Raw genomic sequence first — 22,618 nt, 5'->3', positions numbered from 1 at the left:
CTAATCTTAGGTCATCTTTCATTCTTTATTCCCTCATTAAACTTTGTTTTAAATGGGTCTCAAAATTCTGTGACAGATTTTTGGTCAAGTTATTACCATGAAGAAGTACTGATTTTAAAAACTAGTAACTTAAAACTCTCTCTCTCTCTCTCTCTCTCACACACACACACACACACACACACACACACACACACACACACATAACCACCACCACCACCACCACCAAATGGTCCACAAAACATTCTCCTTTCTTTCTGAAGATTAAACCTAAATGTCCAATAGATAAAAATGGTTCTGAGCCCATTCTTCCATCCCTGATTAAGATGGGAGTGGCAAGAATTGGGGATAATATTAATTTAACCTTCTGGGCTTTCTGAGCAGATGTGGTGACTGACAGTTCTAGCTGCCTTCTTGTCCACTGCTTTGATGACACCCACAATAACTGTCTGTCTCATGTCACAAACAGCAAAATGGCCCAGAGGATAATCAGAGAAACTCTGAACACACAGGGGCTTTCTGGGAATTATATCGACAGATTTATATCAGAATCACCATGGAACGCTAATGATCTTGCGGGAGCCTTTGTTTCCAATAAACATGGAGTTTGGACAGAGAGAAGCAAGGAGCAAAGGGAAAAGCAGGAGGCCCTTTTAGACTTGGATGGGATCCTAAAGAGCATCTTTTGTTAATAAAGATCTGAGAAATGATTCAAGTGCCCACAAAGCACCCACGTCTCTGAGACTATCACTCATAAACACAGATCCATTGAGGCAAATGTGTTATATTGTGGTTTTCTTTTCTATCTGAGGCTGCTCATCTAAGAAACTAATGTAAAGGTGTTGATTGCCCTGATTTCCAAGTTCAGGCCTATTTAGTTAAGTCAGTCTCCTTTGCTTGCCTCTGTAGATGATTGCCTAATTAGACATGGGTCTAAAATCCCAAATAACACCTGCCATGATTGCATCACAGAATGCGTGGCTGAGCTGTTCAAAGACCTGCTTTCAAGGAGGTGACATTACTACTGTTTCTACACCAAGCGCCGAGCACTGCCAAGTCATCTGCACCCTTCACCCAAGGTGTTTGCTCTTCACATTTATGGCTGAGTCATCAGCTAAAGATCCTACCAGGTGGTAGGTGTTTGCATTTCTACATAGAGAAACTAGATTTTACAGAATTACCTGCTAATAAAACTCCATCTGCCATTTAATGAAATTTAATGTTAATCAAAAAGTATATTTTCCTTCAAATGAAATAAGAAATATGACATAATAATATGGTGTTCAGGTCCTAGCCAGTTTGGCTCAGTGGATAGAGTGTCAGCCTACATACCAAAGGGTCTCAGGTTTGATTCTGATCTATGGCACGTACCTTAGTTGCAGGCTCCTTCCCTACCCGGGCCTTGATCTGGTCTCATGCAGAGGCAATCAATTGATGTGTTTCTCTCACATCGATGTTTCCCTTTGTCTTTCCCTCTTTCTTCCACTTTCCATAAAAATCAATGGAAAAATAATAATAATATGGTGTTTAGGCAGATCAGGGAGAAATAGACATAACTCTCAGGATGGACTGTCCAAACTCCCTTGTGTCCTCAATATTAATGGTACGCTTCCTATTTCTCTTTACCTTTATGTGCCAGGTGTTTCTCAGCATCTAGAAGGGTTCAGGAATCTGGAGAAGGGCGGCATGTAATTTAATGAAGAGACTAGACATGAAATATGAATTTGGAAGTTATTTTGGGGGAGTCAGAGGAGGGCTTAGCTTCAGTAACCATGTTCTCTCTCTCTCTCTGGACCCCTCGGTTTTTTATTAACACAAATTTCCCTAAGGCAAAGCAGATATACATATCAAAGGTTAAGGTTTGGTATACAGAAGGCGTTGTCAGGTTGGGGGGAACTGCCCTCACCTGTCAGGCAGCAGGCAATAATAGATGCAAATCTTTAGGTTTGGGTAAATGCCTACAGCTGTTCGCTGTTTGGCCAGCTGCAGGTAATAACATGTAGATTTTCTGGTTTAGGGAAATGCTTTTCAGCTATTCCAGCAGGCAATAACATGATTCAGCCCTACTGAATATAGAAGCCCATCAACCCTTTGAGGACTTCTTGCATTTTATTATGCCCTGCTGGACTTAGCTTCCAGCATTTATGCCTGTAAATCATTTCTAATAATTTTATTAGAAAAAAAAATAAATTTTATAAGGTGATGAAAGAATGTAGTGATCCCCTGTCACCACCAATACTTTTTGACATTATATTTTATTTATCTACTAGAGGCCAGTGCACGAAATTCGTGCACGGGGGGTGGGGGTGTGTGTCCCTCAACCCAGCCAACACCGTCTCCAAACTGGGCATCCCTCTCACAATCCAGGACTGCTGGCTCCCAACCTCTCGCCTGCCTGCCTGCCTGATTGCCCCCTAACCACTCCCCAGCCAGCCAGATGGCTGCCTAACTGCTCCCTTGCCAGCCTGATTGCCCCTACTGTCCTCCCCTGACAGCCTGGTCACCCCTAACTGTCCTCCCCTGCAGGCGTGGTTGCCCCTAACTGCCCTCCCCTGCTGGCCTGGTCATCCCTAACTGCCTTCCCTTGCCAGCCTGGTCCCCCCCAACTGCCCTCCCCTGCAGGCCTGGTCCCCCTCAACTGCCCTCCCCTACAGGATTCCCCCACAACTGCCCTCTCCTGCTGGCCATCTTGTGTCAACATGGGGGCAGCCATCTTGTGTGTTGGAGTAATGGTCAATTTGCATATTACCGCTTTATTATAAAGGATATTGAACATGTGTTTAACAATATGAAATAGTTTGAAAACATAATGCTTCACCCACAACTATTTCAACATACATTATCCTACACAAAAGACATAAAAATTTAAAAAGATTCCTTTATATCATCTGAATTGTCCCCCAAAGGTAATGTATAGTTATTAATCAAAATCTTATCAAGATTCACAAATTGTATTGGTAGTTTTGTCTCTATAGTAAAATTTTAGAACATTCAACCCACCATTTTTGTTTCCACGTTGAACTAGAAAATTTTGGTGGTTTTGCTAATCTTCACCCAAGGGTATTTTTTCCACTGATTTTTAGAGACGGTGATAGACAGAGAGAGAAACATCGATATGAGAGACACACATGGACTGGTTGCCTCCCACATGAGCCCCAACCAGGCTGGGGATCGAGCCTGCAACCAAGGTACGTGTCCTGGGCAGGAATCAAGCCCGAGACCCTTTGCAGGCCGACACTCTGTCCACTGGGCCAAACTGGTGAGGGGGACCTTGAGAATTTAATAAGAAAGCTTTACTGCCATGTTAAGTGATCAACATTTTTGTGTGTTATTGCTGCATTCCCAGATAATTCCATAGCACCATGAAGATATAAAATTCACTGTTCTGTACTCTACAACAAGAGTGGGCAATCTTTTTCTTGATAAGGCAGAGAATAAATATTTTAAGCTTTATAGGTCTGGAGACAAAGTCATGGACATTATATAAGTTTGTATATATAACCGTTTAAAATGTAGCCATTAAAATATGGAAAGCATTCTTAGCTCGTGAGCTATACAAAAACAGGCAGTTGGCTGCGTGAACCTGCAGGCCATAGCTTGCCCACACCCTTTCCTGTTAGGAAGCAGTATTATTACATGTGATCTTTTAAATGTGGGGATGTTGGGCTGAAAACAACCAAACTCACAGTCTTGCTAAGAAAGTATTTCTTTTGGCATGAGATACAGTAGTTTACTTCCTTCTCTTTGACTTTCAGTATGCTGACATTACAGTGTGGTGATTGTGGGGTATAGGTGGATGGAAGTGGAAGAGGGTGTAGAGGGGAATAAATGGTGATGGAAATAAGTGAAAAAATCCTGAGATGCATTATTTTAAAATATAAATATCCACCCAGAAATATCCATCGATATTTCTCTCTCTCTCCCTTCCTCCCTGTCTAAAGTAAAAAAAAAAAAGACACAAAACATGCAAGTTTTTAAATAAATAAATACATACCTATATATATATACTAATTATTGTGATGTATATGTATGGTCATATGATCTTATGGCTATAAAAGAAAACCATGACATATGGAAATAAAGTCTCCTAATGAAGTTCTTTCTCTGTCGAGTCAAAGTTAGCATGCAGGCATGTCTGCCCCTTAGCCCCACCACAGCTTACCAAAATGTATCTCATAGGACCTATCTCATGACATCAGTACTCACCATTCATTTCCCCCTCCTTCGCAGTTTAAAATGTTATAGGAAAGTCCTTATTAAACATATGAATTCAAACCAAAGGCAGCAAGTGTTGAGATGTCACTTGTCTTAATAGTGATGTAGATACTTGAATAGTTTCATTAGTAAATCAGCCAATCACTGGTGTTAAGGAAACAAGCGAGGCTGGGTCAGCAAATTGCAGAAAGAATTTACAAGTGTAATATTGTGTCCCTGTAAGAAGGACATCGGCATTCTTTTTCTGTTTCCACGCGAGAGTAGGAATGAAGTAGATGAAAATTAAAATGACGTCTGAGGAAAGTGGGTGAGCGAGTTGCAAGGGTAAGTCAGGAGGGACAGTTGCTACAGGAAAAAGTCTCCAAGTGGCCCCAGAGTGTGAACGATAAGCATATTTTCTGCTTTTATTTCCAGCCTGTGACACAGAAGTTGATGAGGGCCTGGACATGGAGGGCGTGAACTATGATAGCTCTGTCACCAAGGATGCAGAGGAGAGCCAGGGCAGATGCACAGATGACGTCTGCTGTCACTTTGTCCCCTAGGCAATGGGCAGTTTCCAAGCCCAGACCACCAGTGAGTGAGCCCATAGACATGACATTATCTGACGGGGAGCAATAGGGGGATTCCTTAAAATTAGTTTCATCCATTTGATGCCAACATTTCTTTTTAACCCATGAAATATTTCTATAATAAATATTTATAGTTTTCTTCATGCAAAGTCCCACCTTTTTAAACTGGCAATTTTGAAACAGTTAACATTGTCCTGACTGTTCCATTCCCAGCCTAAAGGAGGCTATAGTCTTACCCCATATTTAAAACAAAGCAGGAGAAACTAAGATGGCGGCATAGGGAAACACCGAAATTGCTGCCTCCTACAACAACTTCAAAATACAACAAAAAGACAAAAGGGACATCACCCAGAACTACAGGAAGGCTGGCTGAGTGGAAATTCTACAACTAGAAGGAAAGAGAAAAGCACACTGAGGGTTAGGAGCTGCGGAAGTAAAGTTCAAAGGTACGGAGGCTCGAGCGCACGTGGAAAGGGGCTGGTACCTGAGGAAGCGGCTGTCTTTTTGAATCGGGAGGGAGTCATAAGCTCCCGACTGCTCTGAACTCCAGTTCTGGGAAATCTCTGGGGACCCAGGACTCATACGGGGAGAAACTGGACTGTCTGGCAGCAGGCAGAACTCGGAACTCAAGGGCAGCTTTCCCTCAGAGGTGCTTGCAGCAATTAAATTACCGGGACACTGAGACGTGCGCAGCCCCTTAGGGCAGGGCCGAGGACCAGCCATAGCTGCTTGCTCCGCCCTTTGATTCCCTGAGGCCCCGCCCCACCCAGGCTTCAGGAGACGCTTTTGCATATGAATGCCCTGGCCCTTTGCAACCTGAAAATTACCTAACAAATTGCAGCTGGGCCAGACAGACCCAGAACTTCCAAGAGAAGGCCCAAGGCCCCACAGCAGCTTGCATTGCTTCACAGCTGGGCCTCATCAGGGTACCTCCAAACTCCAAAAAAGGAAGGGGAATCTGCAGTTCTCTTCATAGCTCCTGCTGGGTAACCTCAGGCAGAGGCTAAATTAGCAACTCCTTAGATCCAACAGCCAGTGTACCCAGTTGTCAGAGGGGGACCATCTGGATTACAACTCCTCAGATCCATAAGGGACACACTCAGGGGGCAGACTCAGTGAGCACCAAAGCCCCACTGAAGGGAGTCTTGCCCCAGAAGGGTGTCTTCAGCACAGAAGTTCTCCCACTGCAGACACAGCTGATTCTCACTGCCAATTGGCCTGGAGGTCAATTCCTCCCAGTGATCCTACAACAATCAAGGCATAACTACAACAAGACTGTGCACAAAGCCCACAAGGGGGTGCACCAAGAGTGTCGACCTCAGGTAACTGGGGAGACTGAGCCACTGGGCCCTACAGGACACCTAGCACACAAAACCACTTTACCAACACAGGGAAGCATAAAAAATGTGGAGACAAAGAAACAGGTCACAAATGACAGAAATGGAGGAAAGCAAACGACTGGATCTAGAGTTCAAAACCACGTTTATAAGGTTTTTCAAGAATTTTATGTAAACCGCTGATAAATTTAGTGAGACCCTGGAGGATATGAAAAAAGACCAACTAGAAATTAAGCATACACTGACTGAAATAAAGAATAATACACAGAGATCCAACAGCAGACAAGAGGATCCCAAGAATCAACTCAAAGATTTGAAATACAAAGAAACAAAAAATACCCAACCAAAAAAGAAAAAAGAAAAAAGATTCCAAAAATATGAAGAAAGTTTAAGGAGCCTCTGGGACAACTTCAAGCATACCAACATCAGAATTATAGGGGTACCAGAAGAAGAGAGAGGGGAAGATATTGAAAACCTATTTGAAGAAATAATGACAGAAAACTTCCCCTACCTGGTCAAAGAAATAGACTTACAAGTCCAGGAAGCGCAGAGAACCCCAAACAAAAGGAACCCAAAGAGGACCACACCAAGACACATCATAATTAAAATGCCAAGAGCAAAAGACAAAGAGAGAATCTTAAAAGCAGCAAGAGAAAGACAGTCAGTTACCTACAAGGGAGTACCCATACGACTGTCAGCTGATTTCTCAACAGAAACCATGCAGGCCAGAAGAGAGTGGCAAGAAATATTCAAAGTGATGAATAGCAAGAACCTACAACCAAGATTACTTTACCCAGCAAAGCTATCATTCAGAATAGAAGGTCAGATAAAGAGCTTCACGGATAAGAAAAAGCTAAAGGAGTTCATCACCACCAAACCAGCATTATATGAAATGCTGAAAGGTATTCTGTAAGAAGAGGAAGAAGAAAAAGGAACTCTTACCATTTGCCACAGCATGGATGGAACTGGAGAGCAGATAAATACCACATGATCTCACTCATTTGTGGAATATAATGAACAACATAAACTGATGAACAAGGACTGATCCAGAGATGGAGAGGCATGGATTGGACTGTTGGGCCTTGGAGGGAAGGTAGTGGAGGGTGGGGTAAGGGGGGAAAGATCAACCAAAGGACTTATATGCAAGCATATAGGCCTAACCAATGGACACGGACAACGGGGGGGGGGGGGTGAGGGCATGAGCGGGGAGGGGGGGTTGGGGTAACGTGGGGATAAGGACACATATGTAATATCTTAATCAATAAAAAATATATTTTAAAAAAAAGCAAAACTGCTTGTAGTTCTCCAAATAACAGTTTCCTACCGAAGACAAAATAACCAAAGCCCATGTGGAATGTGTTAACCCGCCTCTTACTGGATTTTGAAATAGTTTAGGGATAAATCTATTACATTAGAATGTAAAATAATTTGATCTCTAATTATTAATCTGTGTTCTCTTTTTTAAAAAAAGGTAGGAGAAATATGACTTTTATATTTAGAAATAAGTTGAGATGTTCTAGATTTGTATAATCAACTATAACTATATAAAATCCAATGGAAATGGGGAAATAAGTTCAAATGACTAGCATTTGGATTTTAACTTTCTGCTCTCTCCATTCACAAAAAGCAGAATAGTGGAAACCAAACAAAGTATCAAAGATTTATTTCAAAAACAATGACAAAACAAAACAACCCCTCCCAAATTAATCATTAAGTGTTCATGTTTAATATTTAAGTGTTTTTGTCTTTAGCTTACCTGAAACTACATCTTCTTACATATTTTACATCCAAAACTTAACACAGTGTGAATAAGCAAGGAAATTGGGAGTTGCTAGACATTACAAAAAGAGACGTCATTAATTCCTACATCCCCATTATCGTCTCACCCCTCTCTCACGTTGTCATTTTACTGATGATAAATCATGTTGGCAAAACTCACCGAACCACCAGGTCTTGGCAGAGTGGGGATGCCTCCCAGCTGTCCAGCCTGCAGATCAGCGCTTTGCAGAGTAATTCCTTCGCTGACGGGCTCAGGCAGTCTCCAAGCGGGAACGCCTCATCCTCTGATGGTTCTCTTACTTGCATTTGGAAGAATAAAATATTTTCCCATTTTTGTTTTATTTTCAGTAACATCTGCCTTTTGAAGAATACCCAAACAGGGACACCAACCAGAATAATGAAGCTCAGTGAAGTGGTGTCTGGATTTTCACTGAAATCCTGTGTACTTTCTCACCTGGCTAAACTATGATTTTCTTAACGAGGTAACTGCACCATTAAATAAGAGTTGCAGGGGATTCTCAAAGGTGTGTGTGTTGTGGGGGGGGGGGGGCGGGGAAGGAGACATATGTAATACCCTTTGTAATACTTTAAGCAGTAAAACTAAAAAAATAAAAACAACAACAACAAAAAAAGAGTTGCGGATGGTAGGTCTGATGGGCACCCATTTTATGTTCACTGATGAAATGGACCAATGACATGTCTTCTTCATGTGAAAATTTTTATTATGTCCTATATAATTAGAGTTTATATTTGAATTTAAGCTTAAAAGATAATCACTTTGGTGTTCCTAATATAAAAATTTTTGAAAGATTTTGAGACAAATGAACTTTAAAAAATTATTATTAAGACATTATTTCTTTAGAGTGATCTTAGGTTCACAGCAAAATTGAGGGTAAGGTGTAGAGGTTTCCCATATACTCTCTACCCCCCCATACCCACAGACTCCCCATTATCAACATCTCCCACCAGAGCAGTGCATTTGTTACAATTGATCAACCTGCACTGACACATCATAATCACGCAAAGTCCATAGTTTACATTATGATTCGTTCTTGGGGCTGTACATTCGGTGGGCTTGAACAAATGTATAAGGACATGCCTCCTTCACTATAGTGTCATACAGAGCATTTTACTTCCCTAAAACTCTTCTGTGTTCCACCTATTCATTTCTTCCTCATACCCCAGCAAACTATTTTATATGGAATTTACAAATACTACGACTGATATTTTACAGATTCTACTGGTGAATTGATTCCCTAAATATGGTTTCTTCTGCTATACAGCTTGTATTCAGGACATTTTCCTCAGTACAGGTTTGCAGACAGTAACATCGACAGTGTCATGGCTCCTGATGCCTTCGGCTGTCTCAGCATTTGTACTCACCATCCCAGTTGTTTGTTTCTTACCTTCTTTTCTCAAGAATCGCCAAAGGAATCGGAAAGGTAAGGAGTTATGAGTAAGGCTCATGTGTGACTTTTTAAAAACAACTGATCAAAATGCACCATTAAAAATTCTGAGCAACTACAAATCTAGTCAAAATATCTGGAAAGGTAGATAAATCTTGCATAGAATTCCTCACCCCTCTCCCTTTCTGTTCCCTAGCTACTGCCCACAAACCCACTACTACCAAGGATCCTTGGTTTTCTTTAGCTTAGGGAGGTCTCTATCTTTGACAAAGGGAGAGCTGCCTAGTTCTGAATGGAAAGAAGAACATAAGGATGGCCACTCAGAGGCAGCTTAGTCCAAGGCCTGGTTTAAGATCATTGAGCCTGGAGCAAAAAGACCTGGAAATATCAGTGAAATGTCAAATCCAAAGTGGAGAGAGGTGGAAATGATGGCCTATATCAATGGGAGTGGGGATGGAGGTGTAGGGAGGGTTGAGAACATTCCCCGTACTGAGGGATATTAACATGGGAAGCCATAATGAAGTGTGGGAAATTTCTTTGATCCTTAAAGGAACCCTTGCTGAGGTCTTGCCCCTCATTGACAAGATTCACTAAAAAAAAAAATGATAATAACCTTAAGATGAAATCTGTTTCAAAATCCGAAATGTATGTATTATCTACATTAGAATTCTCAGGGCCCTTAACATTCGTTTGACTCTGCTGCTCGTTTTGGGGGAGAGTGCTCCCCAGAGCACTCCAGCTAAGGGAAGCCCTAGAGTTCCTTGTCCATCAAGCAAGTTGGTTTTCCATTGAGTGAGGCTGTAATTTCAGAAGTGCTTGTTCTATCACATGAAAATATATCTGTGACTTTCACTGACTTAACAAACTTAATACAATTTATTTGGTGCCTACTATATACCAGGCACTGTTCTCGACACCAGGGAACTAAATAGATAAAAACAAACAAACAAAAACCCCTCCCTATTGGGACCAGAGTGGAAATGATAGGGAAGTAATCAGATTGGGGTATATTGTCAAAGAAAATGTCAGTGATAGCTTCAAGATTTGGGCCCACAGAATTGAAAGGATGGAGATGCCAATGACTGAGATGTGGAAGATGTTTCCAGGATCTGATTTAAAGAGAGGAGAGATATCTGCTAGATGCTCAATGAGAAATGTTGAATTGGAATTAGAAAGGGAATTCTGAGATTAAGAAGATACGTTTACACTCTAGATCTGTGTTTGGGTGACACCAGCAAACAGCTGGTAGAGAAGAAAGGAGGTTCAAAGAGCAAGTCTTGGAACATAATAAGTTTCAAAATTTAGAGAGATACCTTTGCAGTGTGTTATTTTGTGTAATCACTGGTCCTTTTAAAATTTTATTTATAAAATTCCCAATCAATACCTATGAGAGAAGTAACACATTTGACCCTCAAAACAGGGTATCAGAGAATTGTGGGTGCTACAAGCCAAGACTTGGCTGTTTACATTTAAATTAATTAAGATGAAATAAAACTAAGTACGTATTCATTTTCTCAGCTGTACTAGCCACATTTTCAGTGGTCAATAGTCATAGGTGGTTGGTGACTGTTGTATTGGGTGGCATCAATGAAGAAAATGTTATTGGACAGCACTGTTCTGGACTGTGATTTTGTGCTAATTAGGAAAAGTTACTCCTTTCAGGGAGGTGCTGCTTAGATGTGAAGCCGGCGGTGGGTTCCACGCTTCCCTGTCTAAGCTGTCAGCAGCTCAGGGCGGCAGATTTCTAGGTAGCATGAAAATTCTTGCGTCTTTGAGGTAGGCTGGGAGCATTGAAGGAAAGGAAAGAAAGAAGGAAGATGCTAGGAACACTGACAAGAGAACAAGCTCAAACATTTTTTATGGAGGCAGGTGGTTCTGTTTTGGAAACTCATCTCCAACCTATGGCTCCTGGGGTCTGACTCAGTGATTCATGAAGAGTACTTTCAAAACAGGAAATGTTCTCGACTAAATGTCAACATGAATTGACTCACCTATGCGCTGTGAAAATGTTATTTTTCTTGAATAAGTTTTATATGATTCATGTATATTTCCCTTTTGGACTGTTAGAAATCGTTGTCTCCTTCAAACATCTAAAAGTGGGTTACCAAGTACATGCACTAAAAAGAACAGAGCTATTTCTGGTTTCAGTCCGCAAAGCCGCAGGCACAGCATCCCAGGTAAACAATGAAAACACTTTCTTCTGGTTGAGATCACTTTTTTCTGAGGAGACTGATGGGAGCTAAGGTTGTGTGTCTCTGATGTGTGATTTGCTGTCCAGTGTTCTGCCACACTCCATTTTACCGTGACACTGATTTCTTGGGAGAAGAACTGGATGCTATTGATGTGAAAGGACATAGAGCCTGCCAGAGAATGTGTACCAACACCATCTGCTGCCAAATTTTTTTTTACCTATTTTCCACCTCAAGAATCTGACCATGGAGGGAAGTAAGACACAAGCAGGTACCATCATTGCTCCATCCCATCTCTTCGAGAGGAGCATCACGTTTATACCATTTTGTGTCCAACCTGCAGGGGTAAATGTTACTTAAAAGTTTCTTCAAATGGATCTCCAACTAAAATACTTCATAGGACAGGAGGCATCTCTGGATATACATTAAGGTTATGTAAGATTGGTAATGGTGAGTTTCACATCACTTGAAAAAATACATCTGAAGGAGCTATTCTATGCTTACTATATCATGACAAAGAGAGTCAATAACAGTCGCAGGGGGATTAAAATTAGTAAGAAAAACACCAATTTACAATGACCTGTTATTTTCACTTCTATCACCCATGCTGACCATGTTTGAACCGTAAACAATGGGCCTTGACTAACTTGCATTGCCTAGTAGTAATTGGATACATTGCCTAGTAGTAATTGGATATGTGTTTTAATTTGCTGCATTTATGCAACTGGTATTTCATGGTGAGACTCGTAATAGGCCAACACTTTCATGTCTGATTTTTTGTTATTGAGGCCAATTATCTTTCTTATTATCCTTTTTAATTGAAATATCAGCCAGCATCTTGGTTAATCAAATTATTCATTTTCTTTCCATTGGCCATTACTTGATCTTTAATTGAAACATAAACAATCATCACATGTTTGAAAAATTAGGAATCTATTCAAGAAATGCTCAAGTAGCTCCCTTTCAGGGGCTTTCATTATTTCAGGTTCTGCATACTTATGAATACTCACAAAAATTACTGGAAAAACATTAATTTGTCATAGGGAGTGGAAATAAAAGAATTGTCTAGATTAAACAAGACTTATAATATAAAAATTAGAGTAAAAATCTGATCAGCAGTGTTTCCAGCCCAGTGGCCAATTCTGAGAATAGTAGCAAGAAATGGTTTGTAGGCAAACAGAATTATCTAAGCCAGTGATTGTGAGCCTTTTCCATCTCATGGCACACATAAACGAATTACTAAAATTCTGCCCCACACCAAAAAAAAAAAAAAAAAAAAAAATTTTTTTTTTTTGCTGATTTGACAAAAAATAGGTACAATTTTGATTCATTCACAACGGGTGTTGTTGTGTTGACTGTTATCATTTTTTTATAATCTAAGGAAAAAGAGATCAGTACCTCTGACTAAATAGTCAGCTCTTGCATGTTTTAAAAGTTCTTGCAGCACATTAATTAAAAATTGCTAACCTAAAAGATAAAATCGCCAACAGGAAAAAGTGTAACACACACACTCCTTAAAATACCATCGCACCCTATTATACCTTTAGGATTTATTGATTTACATAAAATCACGTGATTTAAGGCATTTATTATTTAACTAGAGGCCCGGTGCACAAAAATTTGTGCACTCGGGGGGGGGGCAGGGGGGATCCCTCAGCCCGGCCTGTGCCCTCTCGCAGTCTGGGACCTCTCAGGAGATAATGCCCTGCTGACTTAGGCCTGCTCCCGGGTGGCAGAGGGCAGGCCCAATCCCTAGGTGCAGCCCCTGGTCAGGCTCAGAGCAGGGCCAATTGGGGAGTTGGGGCGCCGCCCCCTGTCACACTGAAGGCAGGGTCTATGGGGAGGTTGCGGCGCCACCCCCTGTCACGCACAGAGCAGGGCCCATCAGGGGGGTTGGGGCTCCGTACCCTGTCACGCATAGAGCAGGGTCGATCAGGGGGTTGGGGAGCTCCCCCCTGTCATGCACAGAGCAGAGCCCATCAGGGGGTTGGGGAGCTCCCCCCTGTCACTCACAGAGTAGGGCCGATAGGGGAGTTGGGGCACCGTCCCCTGTCACACACAGAGCCGCAGGGCGATCAGGGGGTTGAGGAGCTCCCCCCTGTCACGCTGATCCCGGTGCTGGGAGGCATATTACCCTTTTACTATATAGGATAGAGGCCTGGTGCATGGGTGGGGCTGGCTGGTTTGCCCTGAAGGGTGTCCTGGATCAGGGTGGGGGTCCCCACTGGGATGCCTGGCCAGCCTACGTGAGGGGATGATGACTGTTTTCAGCTGGTCACACACCCTTCAGGGTGGGGTCCCCACTGGGGTGCCTGGCCAGTCTGGGTGAGGGGCTGAGGGCTGTTTTCAGGCTGGTGGGTGACGGAAGCTCCCAACCGCTCTTTTTTTTCTTTTTTTCTTTTTATTCTGGGCCAGCTTTAGCTCTGAGGCTCCAGCTCTTAGGCCTCCACTCCTGAAAGCAGGTATCTGGTTTGTTTCAGTTCTATAATTGAAACAATGTATAACTCCAGCTCTGAGATCCTGGCTCACTGAAAGCAGGTTTCTGGGGTTTTGTTTAGCTTCTATATTCGTTACAATGTTTCTTAAACTGCAAGCTCAGAGGCCGGCAAGGCAGGCGGGGAACGTTGGAGTCCTCCGTCACTGAAGCAAGCAAGCCTCATGTTAGTTTCAAGCTGCCTGGCTGCCGGCCGCCATCTTGGCTGTCAGTTAATTTGCATATCTCGCTGATTAGCCAATGGGAAGGGTAGCGGTCGTATGCCAATTACCATGTTTCTCTTTTATTAGATAGGATGTCCAGGGGCTCTGATGGGATCTTTGGATGGCTCCTTCTTCTTTACAGTCAGTCAAGGCAGTTATATCTCATACATCCCCTGTTTTCCTCACAATAAGTTTACCAAAGACAAGAAGGAGTATTTATAGGTCTGTTATCTTAGTTTAACCAAGCATTAAAAGGGACATAGCAAATTTTGTTGTTAGTGAAGTCGACATAGTTTATAAAATAGGAACCAGCACTTATGCCTTAAATTGTAGAATCCATTCTGCACCCTCCTTCCTTCATTATGTTCTTCTCTGCTGACAATATGAACTCTATTCTGTAAAGGTTACAGAATGTATCAGGTGTAATTGATAGCGAAAGCAGAAAATGTAAGATAAGGGAAAATAAAACTTTATGTCTTTTTAATGGACCTTCTGAATGAAGTGGCACAAGATAATTAGATTTTGCTGCACTCTATTAGATGAAATAGTATCCTAATATGAACGGAAATGTCTAATCGAGATATTTATTATGTCTTGTAGTGTCATTGATCTATAATACAACTAAACTTTCTGAAGATACAGAAAAATTGCCATCCAAGGAAATATTTCTTAACACAAAATATAATGCTAGACACAGAATCGAGATCTGCATTTAAAAAACAACAACAACCAGGTGACCCATATACCCACTGAGACAAAAAGCACTGCTCTAGAAAAATGTTGTTTATGAGGTCCTCACTCCCATTCTATGTAGGTTATTGGAGCAGATTTGCCCAAGCCTACAACCAGGAGGGTAGGGTCTGGTGTTTGGCATCTCAGGACGTAGAAATCAAATGGACTCTCCTGCTTGAGGCATCCAAGACAGGAAAGAAACACAGGGGATAACTCTGAATCAAAGTCCCTGAAAGGTATCAAGAGTTGCATCAGAGATCCCCAAACTGTCAACAAGGCCAAAGGGCAGAAGCAGCTCACAAACAGAAAAGCATCCCAGGTTGGAATAGGAGTGATGGACCAAAGGTCAGCCCAAGGGGGAGAGAATGGGGGAGAACTGGACATACTGAGTGGGGGCTGCTCAACTTTTTATTATAGCAGTGGTTCTCAAACTTTGGCAGAGCTGATTAAAAGTCAGATTACTGGGTTCCACCACCAGAAATTCTGATCACTGGGTCTGGGTTGGGGCTCAAGAAATTGCATTTCTAACAAATTCCCAGGTGATGTTATTGATCTGGGAGGGACACGTGACAAACAACTGATTAATTTAAAAGAATTGACATGGCTCAGTGGTTCATGAGCATCGATCTATGAACCAGAAAGCCAGGATTTGATTGGAATGTGGGCTCCATCCACAGTAAGGTGCATGTAGGAGGCATTCAGTCAATGATTCTCTCTCATTGCTGATGTTTCTATCTCTCTCTCTCCTTTCCTCTATCCTATATAATAAAAGGCCAGCCACCATAAGCATAATGACTGGAATGACCAGAGACCAGAACCACCACAGCCACTCCTGGGCTGGCCCCGCCCCCAAACAAGCAGTTAGGGGCAATCAGGCAGTCAGGCAGAGTGGTTGGGGTGATCAGGTAGGCAGACCAGTGGTTAGGGGTGATCAGGTAGGCAGGCAAGTGGTTACAGGCAATCGGGTAGGCAGGCCAGCATTTAAGGGCAATCAGGTATGCAGATGACACCTCGCCCTGCCCCCAAGCAAGTATTTAGGGGCAGGCAGACAGAGTGGTTAGGGGTGATCAGGCAGGCAGCCAGCAGTTAGGGGTGATCAGTAGGCAGGCCAGCAGTTAGGGGAGATCAGGTAGGCAGACAGCCCCTTTCCAGGATGACCACGCCCCCAAGCAAAGAAAGAGGGAGGCCCAGGCTAGCCAAGCCATCACACCCCTTGCCTGTTGCCTGCAAAGGGAGGCCACCGGTAGCAGGGGGGAAGCAGCATTGCACAGATGGCAAGCCGTGGCAGCAGTGGGGTTGGGGCCAGCTGCCTGCAACCCAGGGAAGGAAAGTCCTGATAGGCCCTGATCTCAGGCCAGGACTAGGGACCCTACCCAAGGGGTCCCAGATTGTGAGAGGGAGCAGGCTGGGTTGAGGGACCCCTTCTTCCCCCCGAGTGCATGAATTTTCATGCACTGGGCCTCTAGTGAAATCAATAAAAATATATTTTAAAAAACAAGAACAATTGGGGATATCATTTGAGGGAGGATAAGATTGCCTCATAGTAGCAGATGATGGATTCCTTAGGGGCTTATAATGACCAGGTGACTTATTCATTTTTTTATGTGCATGTTTTACTTTGCCAACTTGATGATAACATTTCTTCAGTGTCATGGTAAATGACTGGATAGAGGGAAAGTTTCTTCCCTTTGTGCCTGAAGGACCATAACTACTGCTAGAAAATGAAGATTTAGGAAGCTACTCATTGCAATCCTTCTGTTGTAGAATGCACAACCAAAATCAGGGTCAGCATTTCTGGAGGAACGGAGTCTACTCATGGTGAGTGGCCCTGGCAGGTAACTCTGCACATCTCCGCACCCACCCAGAGACACCTGTGTGGAGGCTCCATCACTGGGCCCCAGTGGATATTAACAGCTGCTCACTGTTTCAAGGAGTCAGTACTGTTACTGTGTTCACTGGTTCACCATGCTCACACATGTATGAAATCTACCACTAATATTTCAGCACATTTTTTAAAAATGTAAACTATTCTACTTGCTAACTTAATTTTCTATCTTTAGTGGGGGAAAAGCGAAAAGGAAGAGCCACTCATGGTCTACCAGCATCAGAATAGATGTAGAAACAAAGTTGTCTGTGTACTATCCCACGTTCCCATTTAAATACACACACTTCCCAGAGAAGTTTTTATTATTTCTCATAAGAGCTCATCATCTCTGTGTATGGCCCTGGGCACTGAGTCCAGAACTAAACTCAAAGAAAACACTCTCTCTCTCTTTCTCTTCTCTCTCTCTCTCTCTCTCTCTCTCTCTCTCTCTCTCTCTCTCTCTCCCCCCCTTCCCTCTGGCTTACTGTGTGTGTGTGTGTGTGTGTGTGTGTTCCCAGATACTGAAGAAGAGTTTCTCATGCATCCTCAGATTGGGTTCCCTACTTAGGTCACTGTCAGTATTGGCCAAATGTAAAAAGCTCTGTTGAGAGCGTATGTGTATCCAAGGGACCTTTAGTTGGCCACTATCCTCTTTGCATTTCAGGATCCTCTGAGTTGTTTACAAACATGATTTGGGGCTTTTTTTGTTTTATAAATATACAGATTATACTCACATAATCTGTACAGATAGCTCAAAGATACATTTGAGGACAATCGTCTTCTTTACCTTTTACATATGGGAAATGGGGTGAATTTCTCAGGGTCACAGCTAGTCAATAGCAGGATTGAGACTAAAACTCAGAACGCTTTGTGGTGTGTGTGTGTGTGTGTGTGTGTGTAAGGATAAAAAGAGAATTCATTCACTTTTCATGTTTAAAATAAGTAATTGCCACCCAGGGCCCTCTAGATCAGTGATGGTGAACCTTTTGAGCTCGGCGTGTCAGCATTCTGAAAAACCCTAACTTAACTCTGGTGCTGTGTCACATATAGACATTTTTTGATATTTGCAACCATAGTAAAACAAAGACTTACATTTTTGATATTTATTTTATATATTTAAATGCCATTTAACAAAGAAAAATCAACCAAAAAAATGAGTTCTTAACACAAAGTATAATGACACTCTATTTTTTGTAAAATAGAGCCTAAATTGTGCAGAAGTGTAAGTGGAGTTTTTTAAGCATTGTTTTATGAAGTTATTGTAAGTAGAAGAAAGCCACATAGACTTGTATAATCTAAATATATCAAAGGAGAAATTTAACTCATTGTTCAAGAGAATTTACCTTGTGAGAAAAGTTAAAGTACTTTTTTCCTATTTATAGTTCTAGTGGCAACCTGGAAGTTACATATTTCTCCAAAGATTATGTTGACCAGTATATCAAATCAGAATGTAAACATGAACTCTTACGTATATTTAAAATTGTGTAGAAATATCCAAACATGATATTTTGGGGTACTTATTTAAGAAATTGAGTTAGATTATCATGTCGGGAGAATGCAATGCAATTTTATGCTAATAAAATATAATTTAACTGCCCACATATTGTTGAATACTCAACAATAAGGAAAGCTTTTCATCTGACTAAAGTTTTATGCTTTGATATTTTTTTTTTCATTTTGTTTTGTTTTCCCAGGTACTAATTTTAATTTTTATTGGGAGAGAGCAGTGTAAATCTTACTTTGTGTTTGCAAAGCTAGTCTTTCCTCCTGTTAAGACTGCAGGCTGACACTCATTCCCAATTATTGAATCTTATTCAGGGGTTTGGGTAAAATGATATGCTTTCTGCAGGCTTCTTCAGATGCACAAAATGGCATAATTTTAATAACATTGGGATATCGAGGATGGTATATAGCTTCCTTTTAGGAACAGAAGGATTGCAGGTCAGAGCAATAAAGCAACTTCCAGGGCACAGTCCAGTTGGTGTGCTGGATGGTGGGGGAGGCCATGGCTTGTCTCTCTTCCTTCATCCTGGACTGTGCAAACATGAGGGGTGGAAGAGTATGACAATGAGTGAAAATGAATGGATTAAATAAAGAAGATACTAAATTATGCAAACAGAAGGCAAAGCCTCCTGGGAAAGAAGGTATCTTTTTCGTCTATAAACATAACTAAATTTTATGTTTTAAAATTTAGTTTTTCAATGACCCATATGCCTACCTTCCAAAGCAGATAGAGATGTAATATATACTGATTTCTGGGGGACTGGATGGGGACACAGATAAATAAGAGGTAAAAAAAATGTTTCTCTCCATGCCCCATTTTACAGGTAAAAACCACAATTTAATCATAACCTTTTCTGCTATATCACCTCTTCCAGCTAAAATGAAAGTAAAATAGTAACAGTATGTACTACAGAAAGCATGGTGAAAAAGAGGGAAAGACAAAACCCCCCAAGTGAGGAGGATACATCTGTTTGACTGGGAATTTTAAATACGACATTTGTTTTAGAGACAAATTATTTTTAATAAAGTTCAATGTGAAACCTAGCTCTTTTCTGTAAATGTTCTAGCCTGTTATCCAATTATTTTCTGTGGCAAGTTATTTCAGTTAGATCCTTCAGTAATTTCTTAACTTATTAATGTTAACAAAATAGTACAAAAGTGATAATAATGTCTCCCTTACACTTTGTTTGGGACTCTCTGTGTTTGTGTGACTTTTTTCTTCCCCACCTTAGAGAAGTTTTCTGATACTGTTTTTTCAAATAGGTTTTCTAAGTCTTGTTCCACTTTCTGTTGTTCTGGCACCCCTATTATTCATATGTTTTTTCGTTTCTTGTTGTCCCATAGCTCCCTTAGGCTCTCCTCCTGTCTTTTAATTTTTTTCTCCAATTGCTGTTCAGTTTGGGTGTGTTTTGTTTCCCTGTCTTCTTATTCGCTAATTCGGTCCTCCGCCTCTCCTAGTCTACTGTTGAAACTTTCAATGGTGTTTTTTATTGCAGCTATATCACTCTTCATTTCTTCTTGGTTCTTACATAATTTATTGATTTTTTCATCTGTTTCTTCTTGCTTCTTGCATAGGTAGTTTATTTTTTCATCTGTTTCTTCTTGCTTCTTGCATAAGTTGTTGATTTTTTCCTCCATCCGGTTTAGGTTCTCTAGGACCCTTAATCTGAATTCTTTTTCTGTCATGCTGCATGCCTCGGTTTCACTTAGCTGCTTTTCTGGTGAGTCCTCCTTTTCTTTCCTTTGGGGGTTTCTTTGTCTACCCATGTTTGATCTCACCGACATATCTAGATATGGAGTCATTCAGTGGCTGCTCCCTGGGTGGCAGTGGCTCCTCAGGCTGTGGTTGCTTCTTGGGCGGTTGTAGTATCAGCTGCTCCTCAGTTGGCAGCAGCTCCTGTGGTGGGTGCTGTTCACTGCTGTGGTGGCTCCTCTGGCTGGTGGGGCTGAGCCTTCACGTACAGCTGCTGTTCCTCAGACAGAGGGTGTGGTGATCAGGAGGCTGCTGTTCCTTAGATGGGGGCGAGCTAAGAGAACTGAATCTCTTGACCTCACACAGCAATGTGGTGGTTGCCAGAGGGAAGGGGGCTGGGTTTGGGGGATGGAGGGGACCTAATATATGGTGACAGATGATTTGACTTTGGGTGGTGGGCACACAGTGCAATGCACTGATCTTGTAACATGGAAACACACACCTAAAACCTATGTGATCTTGTTGACCAATGTTAATACAAAATAAATTAATTTTTGAAAAAATCAGTCTCTTGCCAATGAGCAGGGAACCAGGTGTATTTATTGGTTTTGCACTGGAGTTTATTAAAGGGCCATGGAAGAATTTGAGGTGAAATCACTCTGAGCCAAATACGTTTCTAATGAGAAGCACCTGAGCTGATCTGTATCCCTTTCCTCTTCTCCCCTTGTCCTAAGGAGAACCGGGGACCCCCTGTCCTGTAAACACAACGAGGGCCTGGTATCTGGTGGGCATCACAAGTTGGGGTGATGGCTGTGCTGAAAAGGAGCAACCAGGCATCTACACCAATGTGGTCAAGTGTGTGGACTGGATTTTGGAGAAAACTCAGCAGCCCCAGAGTCCCCAGATGGCATTTGGCTCCCTGCAGGGGCCAAGCAGATCACTCCCTGGGAGACAGTCTTGATTTCGCTGGAGGAGGCACTGTGCCCCCATTGTCCTCCACAGGTTACAACACCGAGACAGTAACAGATTGAATGGGCTTGGTATTTGTAAGAAGACACCCAAAGGAAAAAGCCATTTTCAAAATCCCCATCCATGACAATCACACAGCCTCTTGCTTTTGGATCATTCTGTTGATGAGCCAAAGAAACACCCTCAGATGCTATTTTTGAAGATTAAAATATGGCCAGAAGGACTAGGGGAGAATCAAGTGGCCAAAAGGTGATGCAGAACAGTGAAGAGAAACTGTCAGAAAGAGATATGCTCAACCAAAAATGGGAACCAGAGAAAATGGGGACAAAGACAGTCACCCCAATGTGCAAGAATCAATACTCTATATATGGGAACACATACTCTATATATGGGAACATAGTAAAGAAAGAACTTGACTCAATGGCATGTTTTCATCATAGTCAGGACTTCTTGTTATTTCAATTTTTTTCTGAATTTGTTTGGGTAGACACAAACTTCTCATGGCTATGAATGTGACTCCAGAATTTCTGTGTGAGAAAGGGTTAGAGGCAGCATGTCCCTTGGAAGTGGTACCTTAGGGGACAAATATGGTCTTGTCCAGACCCACTTCTCTTTCCATCCTCTGGCTTCCACATTGTCCTCTGATGTCACTTTGTCACTTGCTTTTCCTCATCCTGCACCAGCCAGGGGCAGAACTTGCCTTTCCCTGTCCTGTGTGAGAGAATTTTCAGCATTCCAGTCAGCAGCATCCCCAAGTTCATTTAGAGAATTTACCCACTGGATTGATGCTCAAGTAGCAGTTAACAGTGGTCACGGATGTCACAATGGTTTTCCTTCAGCAAGCCTTTCCATGGCATGTCTTTGAGGCCACCTAGTTGCCCTAGGGAGGGCACGGGGCCAGGAAGAGGTGGTGGCCTGTGGACTCCAGCCAGCTCTCCCATCACCCCCTCGTGTTGTGTGCATGCATGAGTGAACATTTTTGGGTAAACATTCCTGCTTTTCCAGGGCCATTCAACAAGTTAAAGATAAACTCTTCAGAGCAATTCTCTCTTTTTTAAAATATATTTTTAATGATTTCAGAGAGTAAAAGAGAGGGATAGGGAGATAGAAACATCAATGATGAGAGAGAATCATTGATTGGCTGCCCTGCATCCCCCACACTGGAGATCAAGCCTGAAACCTGGGCATGTGCCCTGACCAGGAATCGAACCATGACCTCCTGGTTCATAGGTCGATGCTCAACCACTGAGCTATGCTGGCCGGATGCAGAGGAATTCTTTAATTAGGAACATGCCTCTGTGTGTGGTGTGTGTGTGTGTGTGTGTGTGTGTGTGTGTGTGTGTGTGTGTGTGTGAGAGAGAGAGAGAGAGAGAGAGAGAGAGAGATGTGCCGGAGGCTAAAACCAATAAGTAGTTAGCATATCAATGTGATATTCAGCAGGACTGAAAATCAGCATAATATTGCCCTACTGTTGGCCAAATGGCTCAAGGCAATCCCCTAACCTGATAATCCTTTTAGTGTTTACCAAACTTTACCTTTGATGTGCCTGTTTGCATTCCTAAAGGGCAAATGTGTATTCAAGTGAATCAAAGCAAACAGGACCCAGGAGTCAGAGAGCCTCTCCACCACAGAGAAAGGTTTTCCACCTTAGAAGGCCCCCCATGCCTT

General features: G+C 42.2%; 1 pseudogene; it reads left to right on the top strand.

Moving 5' to 3' along the window:
• The first annotated feature begins 650 nt into the window (after positions 1 to 650).
• On the top strand, positions 651 to 20,942 carry LOC132226812 (coagulation factor XI-like; annotated as a pseudogene).
• Positions 20,943 to 22,618: the final 1,676 nt, after the last annotated feature.

Source organism: Myotis daubentonii, chromosome 2 (genome assembly GCF_963259705.1).
Source record: "Myotis daubentonii chromosome 2, mMyoDau2.1, whole genome shotgun sequence".
NCBI classification, from domain to species: Eukaryota; Metazoa; Chordata; class Mammalia; order Chiroptera; family Vespertilionidae; genus Myotis; species Myotis daubentonii.
The sequence above is the reverse complement of the archived record's forward strand: the minus strand, read 5'-3'. Positions and strand labels throughout refer to the sequence as shown.